The sequence below is a fragment of the Miniopterus schreibersii genome (assembly GCF_964146895.1).
Source record: "Miniopterus schreibersii genome assembly, chromosome: 7".
Classification (NCBI taxonomy): domain Eukaryota; kingdom Metazoa; phylum Chordata; class Mammalia; order Chiroptera; family Miniopteridae; genus Miniopterus; species Miniopterus schreibersii.
In genome coordinates, this window is record NC_138108.1 from 16,332,864 (window position 1) to 16,350,002 (window position 17,139).

General features: G+C 35.6%; 1 protein-coding gene across 4 annotated transcripts in view; it reads left to right on the forward strand.

The window, feature by feature from the left end:
- The window catches only part of ERBB4 (erb-b2 receptor tyrosine kinase 4), a 797,001-nt gene that overhangs the window by 490,509 nt on the left and 289,353 nt on the right, over window positions 1-17,139 (forward strand). The gene's annotated exons all lie outside the window — the stretch shown is intronic.

Here is a 17,139-nt window from a genome sequence, read left to right on the forward strand (position 1 = left end):
TCGGATGGCCTGAAAAACTGAGAGCTTTCTCTACCAGTCACCCCAGCAGTTGTAGTGTAGCTGTATCTTTGCCTGCGGCAGTTTCTGAGCTTGTAGAGAAGGTACAGGAGGTTGTGCGTTGAGACACTTGAATCTTCTTGCTGGTCCATGTAGTGTCTTCATATGGGCTCAGCTGGGAGCGTAATGAGTGGCAACTGAATTAATCATATATAATATATTTTCACATTATTACAATAATCGCTTGATGACTGTTTAAAGAATTATGAAAATGCATCAGCCAATTGTTTCTGCTTTCACCTAATGGGGAAAAATTAGAACTGAAAAAGATTTTTCGTTTTGCTTGTTTTTTCATTGCAGAAGCTTATTTTGGGAGGAAAAATAAGGCAAATTGGCTTAATACATAATTGGGAGGTAAAAAAAAAATCACAATCCATCCATTAAATATTAAACGAAGCTTAAGGTCTTAGAGCATCTGCATCTTTGAGTGTTTGCTTTACTCCAAGGATGGCATTGTCGGGGGAATCCCTGAACCCTCTCCCTGCTTCAGTTAACTTCCATATGTCTTACAAAGACCCCAACCACCCTGGCGTTATAGCTAGGGCATGGACTTAAAAGAAGCACCCAGCTGTTTCACATCATGCTGTTCTGGACAGCTCTTTATTTCAAAGCTCTTGTTACAGTTGAATACTATTAGATGTGCAATAGAGAATCAGAGAAATGTAACCAAGATAGATATTTTTAAGAACAAAACTTGTAGGACTACTCTGCTTGCATGAAGACGCCAGCATTCCCTTTAAACTTTGAAAATACTGAATTTGAAATAGGCTATTATTTTCAAATTTAAATTGTCGACATGTTTAACTCCCTTGAGGAGGGAGGTGTGCAGGAGGGTATACATTTGACATTTAAAGTGGGATAATGGATCCTGTCGCTACTGTTTGAAAGGGAAACTTGAGAATTTTAGGTGATCAAATTATCTGGTCAATTGCAAAACATGATTTCAGGAAGAGTCTGGTTTGAACTTTTTGTTGTTGTTGAAATAAGTGTAATATTTCTCCAGCTCATTTTTCATAGCACTCTCTCTTTTTAATATTTGGCGCAGAGGACATTAGCCTAGGGATCAGATGGTTTACAGAGTGGAAAAATATTGCTTTATAATAAAAGGAGGATATTGAATAAAGCCCAGATTTAATACCCAGCCGAACAGAACACCCTGATGAATGTAATTGCATTTTAAGCATTCTGATTACATTTTTTGATCCATATTGCATTTGTTTTGCCTTGTGAATCTTTTATGGAAAAAAAAGTGTCTGGAGATTAAAGGATTAGTGAGTTTTTAAGAAGCAGGGCAGCTGCTAAAGCATCTGAATATTCTTTCTTAAAGATGGTTGGAAAGCTGCATTAATCTCAGCCCTCAGCCCTTACAGTGAGTGATATGGCTAAAACGAGCATAGTTAGAGGAAAATGCCCTAGGGACAAATTATTTCTGTAGTGGACAGCATGAATGATATTCACTATAAATGGGGGGGGGGGATTTAAACAATGTTGTAATTGAAAAAGCATTTATCGCCTATGCTGATTTATTAGGAATAATACTTTGCCTCCCTTTTCGTCTCTTAGGCTAATTGACAATTCAGGGAATGTGTAAAGATTAAGAAATAATTTTCATGCTCTCAAATTCTAAGTGCCATTCATGTTCTTTGATAACCAGACAACAAAAGGGATCACAAAGTAACACAGCTATTTTACCTTGGGAGAGGTGAGGCTTATCTCACTCGGCCAAAAAACTGGTAAGATAGAACAAGTTTGCCATAGATGAGCATGTTTGGTACAAAATTCAATTTTTTTTTAAATTTATCTTTATTGTTGAAAGTATTACAGATGTCCCCTTTTCCCCCCCATTGATCTTCTCTACCCTGCATCCACCGTACTCCCAGGCCTTCCCTATACAGTATCCAACTTTTTAAACAAATGGCCAAACATAAAATATAGGTACTCTTCTTTCTTTGTTCAGAAAAGTATTTTTAAATCTTTTACAAAAGTTGAATGTGCTAAAGTCAAACTGGGGTCCCCATTCACAAAGAGCTGAAAATTATATATATATATTTCTTAGATCCCTAATCCTGGTCCACACAGGCCCTGCGACCTATGATCAAGGTGATCTAGTGGAATAGTGAGAACTGTACAGATTCTCTGAAAGAGATGAGGCCACTGGTTGCCATGTGAGCTGCTGCTGACACCTACAACAGTGATGGGGAAGCAAAGCCTTCTTACAATTTCTGTTTGGGAATGATATGCAGCCAGTTCTCTATGTGTTAATGACCTCCTATGGGATTCTACTCCTCTAAGATGGCTTTACTGAACAGACAAGTGCTATACCAGTGGTTCTTAACCATAGCTGCTCTTTAAAATAATCTAGGGGAGAGTTGTACAAATTCCGATTGGAAGGATTTTTTGAGGGAGTGGTAATGGGGTAGGGGAAAGGATACAGGGTAGCATTCTGATTTAATTTGTCTGGGGTGTTCATATTTTTGAGAACATCATGATTTCCTACCAGAAGTCATCACCAGAAAAAATCTTGATAATCTTTTTCTCTTTTATTATGTATACAGTGTTTCAAAAATTAAAATAAAAACTGTTATTTGTCCAGCAGGCAGCAATATTTGAAATAATTCAAAATACCTGGTTTAATTGACTTACCTTAAGTATCTAATTCAGGAATTAATAAATTGCTATTTTCTGCCATTACTTTTCATTTAATAGAGATATGGTCAGTAATTTGGGGCTGGGTGGAAAATAAAACATGTTTCAGCCCTGGCTGGTGTGGGTCCGTGGTTAGAGCATCAGCCCGAGCACCAGAGGGTCTTGGGTTTGATTCCTGGTCAAGGGCATGTGCCTAGGTTGCAGGTTACATCCCAGGCCCCTGCTGAGCCGTGTGCAGGAGGCAACCAACTGAGATGTCTCTCTCACATAGATGTTCCTGTCTCTCTCTCTCTCTCTCCTCCCCTTCCCTCCCTTCCACTCTCTCTAAAAATCAATGGAAAAAATATCCTCGGGGGAGAATTAACAACCATCACCACAAAATGTTTCATTGAGGATGGTATAATTCTGGGACATATTTGAAATAATCATTAAAACAAAATTGTAAGATAAAAATCACTACATATGATTTTAACTGCTGAGTTAGCCATGACTACTTTTTAAATATTTGTACAGATTCACTAAGCTACAAGTTCCCACTGTTCAACTGATGACTGCCTCGCAGGTGATAACAAATTTTCATTCTAATCAAGTCAAACACAATTGATAATCCCACTTTAAAATCACATGTAAATGTATTATTGACATTTGAGAGGCAGATGGAAATGATATTTCATTTGAGGCAAATACATCAAATGAGGGTGAGGCAGAGCTTCATTGCCATGGTCTACTCTCTGCAGCTTCAGCTTTTCCCTTGGGATTCCTCCACCATGCGTAAAATCAGGACTTTGTCACAGCTAATGATTAAGGGCCCCGGCATTAGTCCACACGTTATGTGCTATTAGCAAAGCTTAGGTTTATTTCCACTTATTTTTTGCTAAAATAATGCATAGAAATAGAATTTCTAACATATAACTAAATATTTTCATAATTCTTTAATACAATAAGTAAAATGAATGACTTAATAAAATAATATATAAATATATTGGAGAATAAATGTAAATTAAGAAAAACACATTTTCAAAATACCCCAAATATATACCTATTGTGGTATACTATGCCTTTATGCCACATTTTATTTTCTCAGCCCTAATGTTAATATTTCAAAGGATGCACCTTCTAACTAATAACAAAGTGTGTTATGGCACTAATTTTGCCTTCTTCAAAGTATTTTATTAAAATTAACCAATATTATTGATTGCCAGGCATAATTTTTTTAAGACCTTGGTTAGAACCATCACTTGATGAATGTTGGTTGATATTGTTATAGTTGTTAAAGTAAATTTTGATTATAATAACTGCTAATGTTTTAATAGCCCAATAGTCGTGAAAATCACTCAGAGAAGCCCTCCCTTCTGTAAACAAAAGACTGGTGCACTGGAAACCAGTAAAAGTGGTATTTGCTTAAACATAGCAACAGCTTATTTAGTTTGCCAGTTTTGAATTTTATTTTTTTGAGGAGGGAATTTCTGAAATTTTTCACATAAAGTAAATTATGTTATATTATTTCAAATTCTTAATGCTCAAATTTGTATAAAATTTCATCATGTATATTTGAATTGCATTCTTCATTATAATGGAATTGACCAATCTAAGCAAATATTGGTGTGTGCCATTTAGGAAAATAGAAAAAATAAAATTTATTACTTAACATTGTTAAAATGTCTAATTTAGTCAAAGGCAGTTGACCAGTTGCTCACTTGAATAATGATCTCCAAACTTTAAATAAGACTCACCATTGCTAAAAAAAATAAAATTATTTTTGGAAATTACATACAAGTGCACTTCTGTCATTAGCTAAAATTTCAAACCTTACTGAGACAAATTTTGTCATTAATGATAGTGGACATAAATCCATATTGCATAGTTTGCTTCACATACTTGTGTTTTTTGCCAGCTACTTGTCAGACCTGATTAGCTCATCTTGGTTTCTACTGCATAATGTGGTTAAGAACTTGCACTCTTGCTGTTTTCCTGTACTTACCGTATTAATGTTTTCCTCCATAGTTTTGAAGAAACTTTTTAAAGTCATTGTACTTTTCATGAGGGTTAGTGTAATTAAATCTAGGTAATATAATTTAGTAACTTCTGTAAACAGTCTCATGCATGTAAACTACAGCAACTTGAAATATGCTGAAAGCAAACACATCAAATGGAGGTGAGGCAGAGCTTCATTGCCATGGCCTACTCTCTGCAGCTTCAACTTTTCTGTTGGGATTCCTTCACAATGTGTAGAATTAGGACTTTGTGACTGCTAATGAGTAAGGGCCCCAACATCAGTCCACACGTTATGTGTTATTAGCAAAGCTTATATTTATTTCTACTTATTTTTTGCTAAAATAATGCATAGAAATAGAACTTCTAACACTTTATTTCTTTAACCCAGTGGATACCTTATGGACACTCAGGAGTGCATACAACACCCCCCCTCTTATTTTTGGAGACCATTACTTTAGTGACCTACATAGACTGTGAACGTAAAATATTAGCGTTCAGTAATACTTAGATCAAGAAGGATTTTTAATTTGCACCAGTATTTTAAACATTTAATTTTTTGTACCAATGCATAGAATTGCCTCAATATATTTAGAGAGGGATTTGGATTATAGAAACTTAATATCAATGATTTTGCTGCAGAATAAATTCAAACACATGCAGTTATTATTTTTATTGTTATGGTGATGGTGATGATGAATGATGACCCATGACTTTCATTTTGTGGTATGAATGCACACTGTACTATGGGAAATATAAGCATCTGGGAAAATCTAGGTAAGAATTGTTTGGGGGACCAGCCAAAATATGTTTTGAATCTCTTTACCTTAATGCTTACAATACAGTATGTTGTGTATTCATCACACGAGTGCTATGTATCCCCTAAAGGTTGAGTTTTATTTCTTATAAAACCTTGCATATCTGTTCTCCATGAAAAGCTACTTTTTAAGTGAACTACAGCTCAAGGCACAGAGAAGATATATGAGAGTAAAGAGTAACAATTAAATTCTCTCTTTTTTTTAATCTTTGCATTTCTTGCTTTGATTGGGGGGATGTATTATGTAAAAAGCCATCTCTTACTACAGCACAAAGAGGTCGTCCATAGTTGTACTAAGCATTAAGAATGTACACACAGTGAAATTGCTTTGGCTTATTCAGTTGGTAAATCATTTTTGCTTTTCTTTTTCCTTGCTGTAAGCAAATTTCACAGTAGAATGCTTAGAAAATAGCTTTTTCTTGGGTGAAAAATCAAAGTTTACTAGTTCCAGTTCTATCAACATCTCTGAAGGTGATCCAGTTTACACTATACCTTAAAACAGGAAATAACCTTCAATGCAGTTATCTTCAAATAACAGACTCACTGGTGTATTTCTGGAACTTATTTTATTTCTATTGTATTTTCAAACAATACAGTTTTTTTTTCCAGTAAGAAGAGTTTAATAATATTTTAAAATATTGTTTATTTTGATGCCATGCTAATTGTATACATAACTAAAAATGGTTGGCTATGGATTCCATTGAGTTTTGAGGATCAAAATGAGAAGGGCAATGGAAAAAGAACAACTTTACACATCACTTCTTACTAAAATTAAACTTTTTTGTGATACAATAATATAATTTCATATAACATTTATTAACTTATAAAATTAGTATTTATTTACTATTTTATTAATTTACTAGCATAACATATGAGAATATGTGGCAAGCTATTTTGCAACTGCTATTATACAGAAAAGAGTAGGCATAACAGACATGAAATAGATATTCATAGAAAGTGCTGCTTGCTAGGTTGGCCCTTGAGAATTTGGATTTCTGGAGTGTTTCAACCATTTCCCAACTGATAAGAATGGTTTACTGTTCGTGCATTGTTTGTGCAAACAATGTGGTTTATGCTGCACACCTGGGTCTGGAATTTTAGTAAATGTTAGGCAGAGGGTACACACTATATGCCCAGCCTCCAATAAAAGCTTTGGTACCAAATATCTAATGGGCGTCCAGGAAGAAACATTACACACATGTTGCTGCATGGTTATTGCTGGAAGAAGAATGCTATCTGTGTAGCCCTCATGAGAGGGAGAGAGCATAGGAGCCTGCACATGGATTCCCAGATTCTGCTTTTGGTTTCCTTATCATCTGGCGTTATGTCCTTACTAAGATTGCTGTAATCAACTTTAGTCATAAATGCAACTATATACTGAGTTCCATGAGCTCCTCCAGTGAATCTCCAAATGTAGGGAATCTTAAGGATCTCTGAAACAGTCATCATTTACAAAATATATTTACATGAACTCACTTTGATCCTTCCAACTTCTTCATAAATTCCCATGAAGAAAGCTAAATATATATTAACAGCCAACTTTTTAGAAAAATAAATAGGCATAAAGATCTTTCATGAAATTGTTGGCCTTATTCTATTTGCATTTAACATTTTTTGTTCTTTTAAGCAGGACTAGACATATGCAGTATTATATATTTTTCCCTTCTTTGTCTTTTATGTTCTTCCCAACTTCAGCTCTAGGGGGCTTTCTCACCAAACCCATCAACTCCAGGGAACCCAGTGGTGTCCCATAGACACACACGCCCACCTTCCTTGAAGGTCAAGTTTCCAGTGCCTCTGTACCTTTATTGTTGCCTGATATAGCATTTGCTTGTATTCTCTTTTAATAGGATCAAGACCCAATCCATGATACCAAATCTTCCTTAAAATGCATTTTAGCCAAGAATTTGTCTTTAGCGGGACTTTCTAAAAAGAACAAGTTCAAAGTAATACCTATAGAGATGGGAACGTGAAGAAATGAACAATGTGCAGGGATGATGATTAAGATTAAACATTTTGGGATATGCTTCAAATTAGGATGACCCCACTCACTGGATGTGACTTCACTGATCATGAGATGAAATTTTAGGGCCACCCAAAATTGAAGTATATTTGAGGGTCAAACATGCTAGCTTGTTCCCAGTTAATTAAAATTCTAAATTAATATTTAAATATTCCCTGCATGGCTCTTTGCTGCTTTTCCTGAACACATGAAACTATAAATGTCAGAGTGGTCTTACGTGGACAGTCTTCATGACTGACTTGTACTGGGGCGTAATGGATGGTATAGCAGAGGCTACGGAGTCACATTGATCCAAGAGTTTCTAGAAATTCATCACGATAATGTGTTCCATTAATGATAAAAAAGATATTTTGGTGACATTTTATAACCTTCAAAAAGAAGTGGAGTTGTTGGAAGATGGGTAAAGATAGTTGATAAAGCAGAGTTTGGGATGGTGATTAAACCCAGTAAGATTTCCTCCCATGAGACAATAGTCTATGTCTTCATAGGTTTAATGGACTTTTTTTTTTTTTAAAGATATTTTCCTAAAATAATTAAGGAGAATTATTCTATATGAGGATGTGGTAGGTCCTCTCAATGAAAGGTTGGACTTCACATGTTTATGCGTTATAACTGAATGCCAAACTTTGGACTATATTAGCTTAGGAAAAAGGTTTTTAAAATATATAAATAAGTTTTAAAAAATGCTATATGGTATTGCAATTGCTAAGTCAGTGCCCTGTGAGAGACTTCAGATTCTCCTTAACACCAGCATCTTTCATGCTCCCTCTAGATGATACTTCAAGTAAGGACCTGCCTATTACTCTACCATTAAGTTTCACCCCACTACTAATTGAACCTGAGTTCCAAGGTTTGTTAGATTAAGAATCGATAACAGATTTGATTAATATTTACTGAGGTTGCCCGGCCGGGCGTGGCTCAGCAGTTGAACATCGACCTAGGATCCAGGAGATCGGGGTTCGATTCCCGGTCAGGGCACATGCCCGGGTTGGGGGCTGCAGCTGATCAATGACTTTCTCATCATTGATGTTTCTATCTCTGTCTCTCCCTCTACTTTCCTCTCTCTGAAATCAATAAAGATATATTTTTTTTTAAAAATTACTGAGGTTTACTATTTTTTATGCCTTGCACTGGCCCTTTGTATTTATGACATCAAATTAGACAGTTTTAGCCTTTTGAGAAATTTTTTGTTGTCAGCTAGGGTTTCTCCTAGTTTGTTTTGAACAAGATGATACATTTTTCCTGTTCTCCTAATGTGGTTTAATTAAAGATTATCTCTCTTTAAAAATATATCAGTTGCCTTTTCTTTTACAAAATGACCCACTTGTTGATAAAACCAAAATTCACATGGAAATGGCTTAAATTAAGGCTCTAAGGTTCAGACTATCCATAGTGGATCCACCCCTGCTCTGTGAATGGCAGATGCAGCTATTGTCAACTTCACTGCTTTGAGACCTGCAATTAGAGTCGGAGTTATTGAGGAGTATTGTAACTTCGCTACCTCCCTTTCTAGAGGACCGGAATTCTCCTGCACTGCCCCCAGTGTTACTTCAGGGTAAACTTACAATGATTTTGGTTTTTTGTTTTGTTTTGGTTTGGTTTTGCTTTTGCTTTTGCATTTTCCTTAAAACTAACCTACTTCAGTTCTGTTATGTGGTAATTTATCTGATATCTTTGTGTCATCCTTTTGTCCTATCATAAATTTGTGCAGCTCAGCAAAGACACCTTGGGGCAAACTGATGTGCTAGCAGATTGCTGCAGGAAGACATATTGACAAATCCATAGACAAATGTTGAAGAGCTCAAAGGAATCCTAAGGTCTATACACTGGTTTTCAGAGTAATTGTTCTGAATTGGTGACTAGGGGTGGCCTATGGTGAACTGGTCTAGGAGTAATGCCGCTTTGCTAAATTTCAGTTTCTAGCTGTTATTAAGTCAGGCTGATTCATTTATTTAACAAATATTTACTGGATGGTAGGCACTTTTCTAAATGCTTGGGAGGCACCATGGAATAAAACAGAGATTCATGCCCTTGTCGAGCTGATATGTTAGCAGGGGAGACAGACAATCAGTAGTAAACATAAGTTAAATGCTATGAGTGATTGATAATGGCTATAAAAAAAAAAGACACCCCCCCCCCCCAAACTCATTGTTAAACAACATTTTGAAAATCTACCATTTGAAAGATACATTCCATGCAGGCAGGCTAAATATATGTTTGCTTATAATTATAGCCCCAATGCATGGCACAATGCCTGAAACACAGTATATATTCATTCATATGTGTTGGTAAAAAGCATAAAGGAATAAGGGAATATTATGTACTTTATGATTCTTGATCATAATATTATTTTATGCAATTCTCACGTCAAACTAGCACATTACAGAATATCTTTAAACCATATTGAATTATTAAAGTTCAGAGTTTGTTTATGTTTACTATGTTTTAGTCCATTATTTTAGTGCTCTATGAAAGCCCAAAAGCTTATCATAAATTATCTTCATGTTATCTATGGAATAAGTTGATTTTAGGAAACTTATATGTAGACGGTTAATATTTATAACATTAGCCCGACTTGGGAGTTCTGATCTAAGAAAGATCTTAGGGATCATTCCCTAAGTCAAAGCTCCTAAATGAACAGGATTATTTCATTTACATGAAATAAATGATGATGCATAGATATAAATATATATATAACAAATATATTACATTTCTACCTGGACTGCTTTAAACATTCGGCTTTGTCTTAGAGAATATTTTAAAAAAATCATCTTTTCACAACATATTACAAGCTCCTGGAGGTCAGGGACTGACTCTCATTCCTCTCCATATCTTCAAAGCATATAACACATTGTAGGTAGTTAATAAAGTTGCCTGAATTCCTGAATGCTCGGACCAATTAGATCATGAGCTGGGGACTAGAAATCATTTGGTTAAATAGAAAATTTCATAATAGTGTTACAGAGAATCAGGATGGAGTATTTAACTTGTTGTTGCTTAGTTATAGAAGACAAGAGAGACCAAAAAAAAAAAAAAAAAGAGAGAGATTAGATTCATTTTGCTATTTATACAGTGACATCTTTGGCTCTTTTCATTGAGCCTGCTCAGGGTTGCTCCATTCAGGAAATAATAAGGGCTCATAAGTATGTGCTCTCAATTGTGTAGTCTCATAAAAGCTCTGGAAATCAATATAAGTATGTTCATTACTGTTAACTACTTAGTATAATTATGATGATAATAATAAATCTACATTTTTAAATTTTATTCAAACTGTTCAGCAAACTTCACAGTTTAAAACATACTTGGGTCTTCTACTAAAGAAAACAAAGAATGATTTGTGACATGGAAGTACAGCCTGTCTGTGTTCTCCCTTGTGAAAAAATTTATATCTGCTCTGTCATGTTGCAATAAATTTGTTCCTCTCTTTTGATTTATTAATTTTATTTAAATGTCATTTATAATGCATTCATAATAAACCTTAAAACAGCATTACCGCATGGGAGGTAATATACAGAAGTATCACAATTCACTGATGTAGAATATAGAGATGTGAACAAAGGCCAAGTCAAATGCATGCCTTGCAAATGAAGTAACCATTACAGAAAACGTCAGAAGTAGGAAAAATAATTATAGTCTGGAGTAATGTGCAGTCCATTTTCCCTCTTTTCTATTCTCAGGTCTTATTTAATTTTATCCATCAAATAATTATTGTCAAAATTTTATTTCTTTTCTATAGAAACTTATATTTTAAATTCAATTCTTTCTGGTATAATACATTTAAAGAACTTTGTTATTCTACTTAGGAAAAATGAATATATGAACTTTGAGCAGTTATTTGAAGAAACATTTCATCTTTTCAAGGAAAATAAATTAGTATGATGTGTTGAATTTAACTTAAAGGGAGGTAATTTGGTCCCAGGACAGATCATATGTAAATGAAGAAGACAGTTGTCAAAATGATACAATTTGAAGCACTTTTGATACAGTTTTGAAGCTACAAAACTTTTCTTGCCTAAATTATTTCCTAACCTCGGCTTCCATCTGCCAGAGATACACAACAACATAATTTCATTCATCCTTGAGGCATGTGCAGGTACCCTTTGCTAAATAATTAATACTCTTGAGCCAGATATCACATGAAGTAGTCTTGTCCTTCAAGGGGACTTAGTTTACCAGATGCTGTTTTTCTAAATCAATTAGCTGAAAGGGAGAATCAGGGCAGCTGAAACATTAAAAGTGGGAATAGAAGAAACCGTAAAGCAGAAATTTTTTTTCAACCCTCACCTGAGGATACTTTTCCGTTGCTTTTCAGAGAGAGTGGGGGAGAGAGGGAAAGAAGCACTGATGTGAGAGAGACACACTGATTGGTTGCCTCCGGCATGCAGCAGGGTGAGGGGTTGAGCCTGCATCTGAAGTAAGTGCTCTTGGCCAGAATCGAACTCGGGACCCTTCAGTCCTGTGGACTCTCTAACCACTGAGCCAAACTGACCATAGCATCAGAAGTAAAGAGTGAATTTATGATACCTGTCCAAAGTTTGTCCTGGAAAATAAAAGATATCTATTTTGCATGGTTGATATATATGTATATTTTGATATTTGTAATTGAGTAGAGTCAGAATGAGATATATCACAACTATGCCTAAGAGAGATTCACTAAAGGTGTTAGACCTGCCCACCTCTGCCAACCTCACCTGCCTCCTTTGACAAGTAGGTACTCTGCTCGGTTGAGGCTCCAAATTAGAGAGGTTTTCCATGCCTTCCCTGTGGTCCTCTCGAAATTTATAGATGTATTCAGATTTCAGCATCAATTCAGTTTCAGGGCTCTAATTGTTTGAAGCCTTTGAGATAGATGGTAAACAGGCTCAGGTCTTCATGTTGTTTAAAAGAAATGATCAGCTATAAGAAATCCCCCTGTAACTTTGTGAGATGCACTTTTCAAAGGAAGACCCAAGCACCATAATCAAACAAGGAAACCACACTCTCACATTAAACAATCTACAATTATCTAGGCAGGCTGATTGTAATTAGTTGAAATCAAGCCGGTACATTGAGTCAAACACTTCCACTTTCCCTGAAAGGTCCCTTGAGATTTTTAATGGCCACTTATGCTCAAGCCTGGAATTTTGCATCTCATCTAGAAAATTGTACCTCTGGTCCACCAGCACAGGATATCTTTCTATTTATATCTCCTTCAGTTTCTTTCATCAATGTCTTATAGTTTCCAAGTGCAGGCCTTTCATCTCCTTGGTTAAATTTGCTCCTAGGTATTTTCTTGTTCTTCATGCAATTGTAAACAGGATTGTTTTCTTAACTTCTTTTTGTGATAGTTTGTTGTTAATGTATAGAAATGCAACCAATTTAGTAAATTGATTTTGTACCCTGCAACTTGACCGAATTTGTTCCTTAGTTCTAACACTTCTTTTTCTTTGGTGGAGTCTAGGGTTTACTGTATATAAAATTATAGCATTATTATTCTTAAAATGTTCATATTACCCAAAGTCATCTATAGATTCGCTGCAGTCACTATCAGAATTTCAATGTCAATCTTTCACTTTTAAAATAAATAGCTCATGGGGATGTAATGTACAGCATGGGTACTGTTGTCAGTGATATTATGTTACATATGTGAAAGGTGCTAAGAGAGTAAATCTTAAACGTTATCAGGAAAAAAAACTATCAACAGATAGTAACTAGACTTACTGTAGACTTACTAATATTGAATCATGTTGTACACCTAAAAATAATATAATGATATGTGTCAATTATACCTCAATGAAAGAAAAAGAAAAAATAATGCCTCTGGGAGCATAGCATTTCCATTGCTTGCAAACTACTGACAATGTTTCTATAAATAGAGGAAGTAAATATTAAGTACTGATCGCAAGATTTTTTTCTGTGAATTCACTATTATTTGTTCAGAGAGAACTGTGTATTTTATGGGTGGTGGTGCTTGTTGGTGATAGTTGATTAGTGTGATTTAACTATTTTATTTAAAACTTGAGGAGGTATGCGACTGGTTTTTCCAATACCACAAAAGTTCAACTTTTTTTTCAGTTTTATAAAAGTTTATCAATGTTTCTTCATAAATAATATGATATACTTGTGTATTAACTATTTTATTGAGTTAAATAGAATTTTTACATTTTCATCAACATTATACACCATACACAAAAATACAGAAATTTAGTTGTATGCTATGTGCAATGAATTAAATGTTTTTGATGGAATTTGTCACTGGAAGTTATTATTAACATTTTTGACAGTCTCTAGAAATTTGGTAGAGTACTTCTTACCTCACACTTTTGATTGACTGATTTTTCCAAGAGAAGAAAACGTAAGACCTGAGAAAAGCCAAACACTTTTCTTTCTATAATAAAGTTATTTTTATGAAAAATATATTTGGTGTTGTAAAAATATTTTAATATTATAACATTTTATGTTTCTTAACTTACATGATAAATCTTATTCATGGAGACTGCTATTATTCTGTTTGTCACAATAACTCTATAAAAGTCACTTTTCTTTGTCAGAAATTTGCATTGTTTGATTTGGCAAGCTTCTAATATTTTCACTTATACATAATACTCTTAAAAATATTAATTTATTATGATTTTTTGGTCTAATTTTCTGGTTAAAAGAATGACTAATTTAAGATTTTTCTTTCATGCTTATCAGTAAACTGATTTTGAGAGTAGTTTTAACATTAGTATTATTAAATATATCAGATTTTTAAAAATTAGAAGACTCAAGTTGCAAGTTTTCTTGAAGGAATTCAGGAGTCGTAGCACACTGGCCTTTCTTGAAGAACTAAGTCAATTAGCTTTTACATGCCGTGGCTAACACAGATTTAGGACAGGGCCAGTAACATACAGTCAAAGGGAAAATGTCCCCAAAATGTTTCTTAAAATATATATATATATTTTGAAGTTTATCTTTATTGTTGAAAATATTACAGATGTCCCCCTTTTATCCCCTGATCCCCTCCACCCCGCATCCATCTCACCCCCAGGCTTTCCCCTGTTTTTTGAGGTATGTTTGTAGTGCTATGAACTTCCCTCTCAGGACTGCTTTCATTGTGTCCCGTAGATTTGGAGTTGCTGTGTGTTCATTTTCATTTGTTTCCAGGAAGTTTTTTCTTTCTTTCTTGATCTCTTTGGTAACCCATTCATTGTTTAAAAATATACTTTTCAGCCTCCATGTGTTTAAATGTCTTTTAGTGTTTTTGTTGTAGTTGATTTCTAATTTCATGCCACTGTGGTCTAAGATGCTTGATATGATTTCAGTCTTCTTAAACTTGTAGAGACTTGTTTTGTGTCCTAACATGTGGTCTGTCTTTGAGAATATCCCTTGTGCACTTGAGAAGAATGTATATTCTTCAGCTTTGGGGTAGAATGTTCTGTAAATGTCAATTAAATCCATCTGATCTGGTGTGTCATTTAGGGTCACTGTTTCCTTGTTGATTTTTTTGCCTGGAAGACCTATCCAGTGAAGTCAGTGGGGTGTCAGAGTCCCCTAGTATCACTGTATTGCTGTCGATCTCTCCCTTAAAGTCCTCTAGAAGACTTTTAAAGATTTAGGTGCTCCTATGTTGGGTGCGTATATGTTTATCAGGGTTATATCCTCTTGTTGGATTGATCCCTTTAGTATTATGTAATGACCTTTCTTGTCTCCCATTATGGTCTTCATTTTGAAGTCTATTTTGTCCCATATGAGTGTTGCTACCCCAGCTTTTTTTAATTTCCACTTGCATGGAAAATTTTTTTCCATCCCTTCACTCTCATCCTGTGTGAGTCTTTTGTTCTGAGGTGGGTCTCTTGTAGACAGCGTATATTTGGGTCATGTTTTCTTATCCATTCAGCCACTCCATATCCTTTTATTGGGGCATTTAATCCATTTACATTTAAGGGTATTATTGAAAGATACTTATCTACTGCCATTTTGTTTCTTTATGTCTATGTTTCTCATTCTCTTTATTTCTACTTCTAATTATAACAGTCCCTTTAACATTTCCTGTAATGCTGGTTTGTAGTGATAAAGTCTTTTAGCCTTTTTTTGTCTGGGAAGCTCTTTATTTCACCATTTATCTTAATTGATAATCTTGCTGGATAGAGTAGTCTTGGTTTCAGATCCTTGTTTTGCATTACCTTGAATACTTCAGGCCATTCTCTTCTGGTCTGTAGAGGTTGTTTTGTTTTGTTTTGTTTTGTTTTTATAAATATATCTTTATTGATTTCAGAGAGAGGAAAGGAGAGGGAGAGAGAGATAGAAACATCAATGATGATAGAGTCATTGATGGAGCCCGCAACCCGGGCATGTGCCCTGGCCAGGAATCGAACCCCAATCGCCTGGATCCTAGGTCGAAGCTCAACCGCTGAGCCACGCCTGGCTGGGCGAGGTCTGTAGAGTTTTGATGAGAAGTCAGATGACAGCTTTATGGGGGCTCCTTTGTAGGTAACAGACTGCTTTTCTCTTGCTGCCTTTATGATTCTCTCTTTGTCTTGAATTCTTGGCATTTTAATTATGATGTGTCTGGGTGTGGTTCTCTTTGGGTTCTTCTTGCTTGGGACTCTGTGCCTCCTGAACTTGTGTGACTTTTTCCTTGACCAGCTTAGGGAAGTTTTCTGCCATTATTTCATCAAACAGGTTCTCTAACCCCTGTTTACTTTCGACTTCCTTTGGCACTCCTATAATAGGAATATTGTTACCTTTCATGCTGTCCCACAGCTCCCTTAGACTGTCCTTCTGTTTTTTAATTGTTTTTTGTTTTTGGATCTCTGATTGAGTGATTTTTTTCTATTCTGCCTTCTAATTCACTGATCTGATCTTCAGCTTCCCTTAATCTTCTGTTTATTCCTTCCAACATATTCTTTATTTCTGCTATGTCATTCTTCATTTCTGACTGGTCATTTTTCATAGTTTCCATATCTTTTTTTCATGCTGTTGAGTATCCTTACAATCAGTATTCTGAACTCTATATTTGAGAGATTGCTTATCTACATTTCACTTAGCTCTTTTTCTGGAGACTTCTCTTTTTCTTTCTTTTGAGGCCTGTTTTTTGGTCTCCCCTTTTGGCTACTTTTTTGGGTTTGTTTTTAAGTATTATGTAGGCCTGCTAGGACGCTCAGTCTTTTTGGAGGGTCTCTGGTACAGGCCAATGTCAGATGCAGTTTGTGACTGGCCCTGAGTACCCTGTTTGGAGCTATCAGCAACCCTAGGCTTGAGGTCTCCACTGCTGGGGCTGAGTGCATTTAGACAGGACCGAGATGCACACCAAAGTCTGCTTTTCTAATGCCCAGGTCTGAAGCACATCAGGCAAAGACTCAAAGCACCCTGAGGTCCGCTTCTGCCTGCAGACTGATTAATCTGATTCTCTTAATGAGCCTCAGGCTGTAGAAGCTCCACAGGGTGGGGCAACTGGTTGTTATCTGTGTGTTAACAAGCCTCAGATTGTAGAAAGTCCTCTGGGCAGGGCGAGAGGCTTTCCAGTGGGGTGGGGCAATTGCTTACCCTCTCAGGCAAAAGCTGAAAATTCACTGCTTAGAAAGATGTCCTCCACAGTATGGGGGAATGACTCTGCACAGGAATCCAGACGGGCATCCCCTGA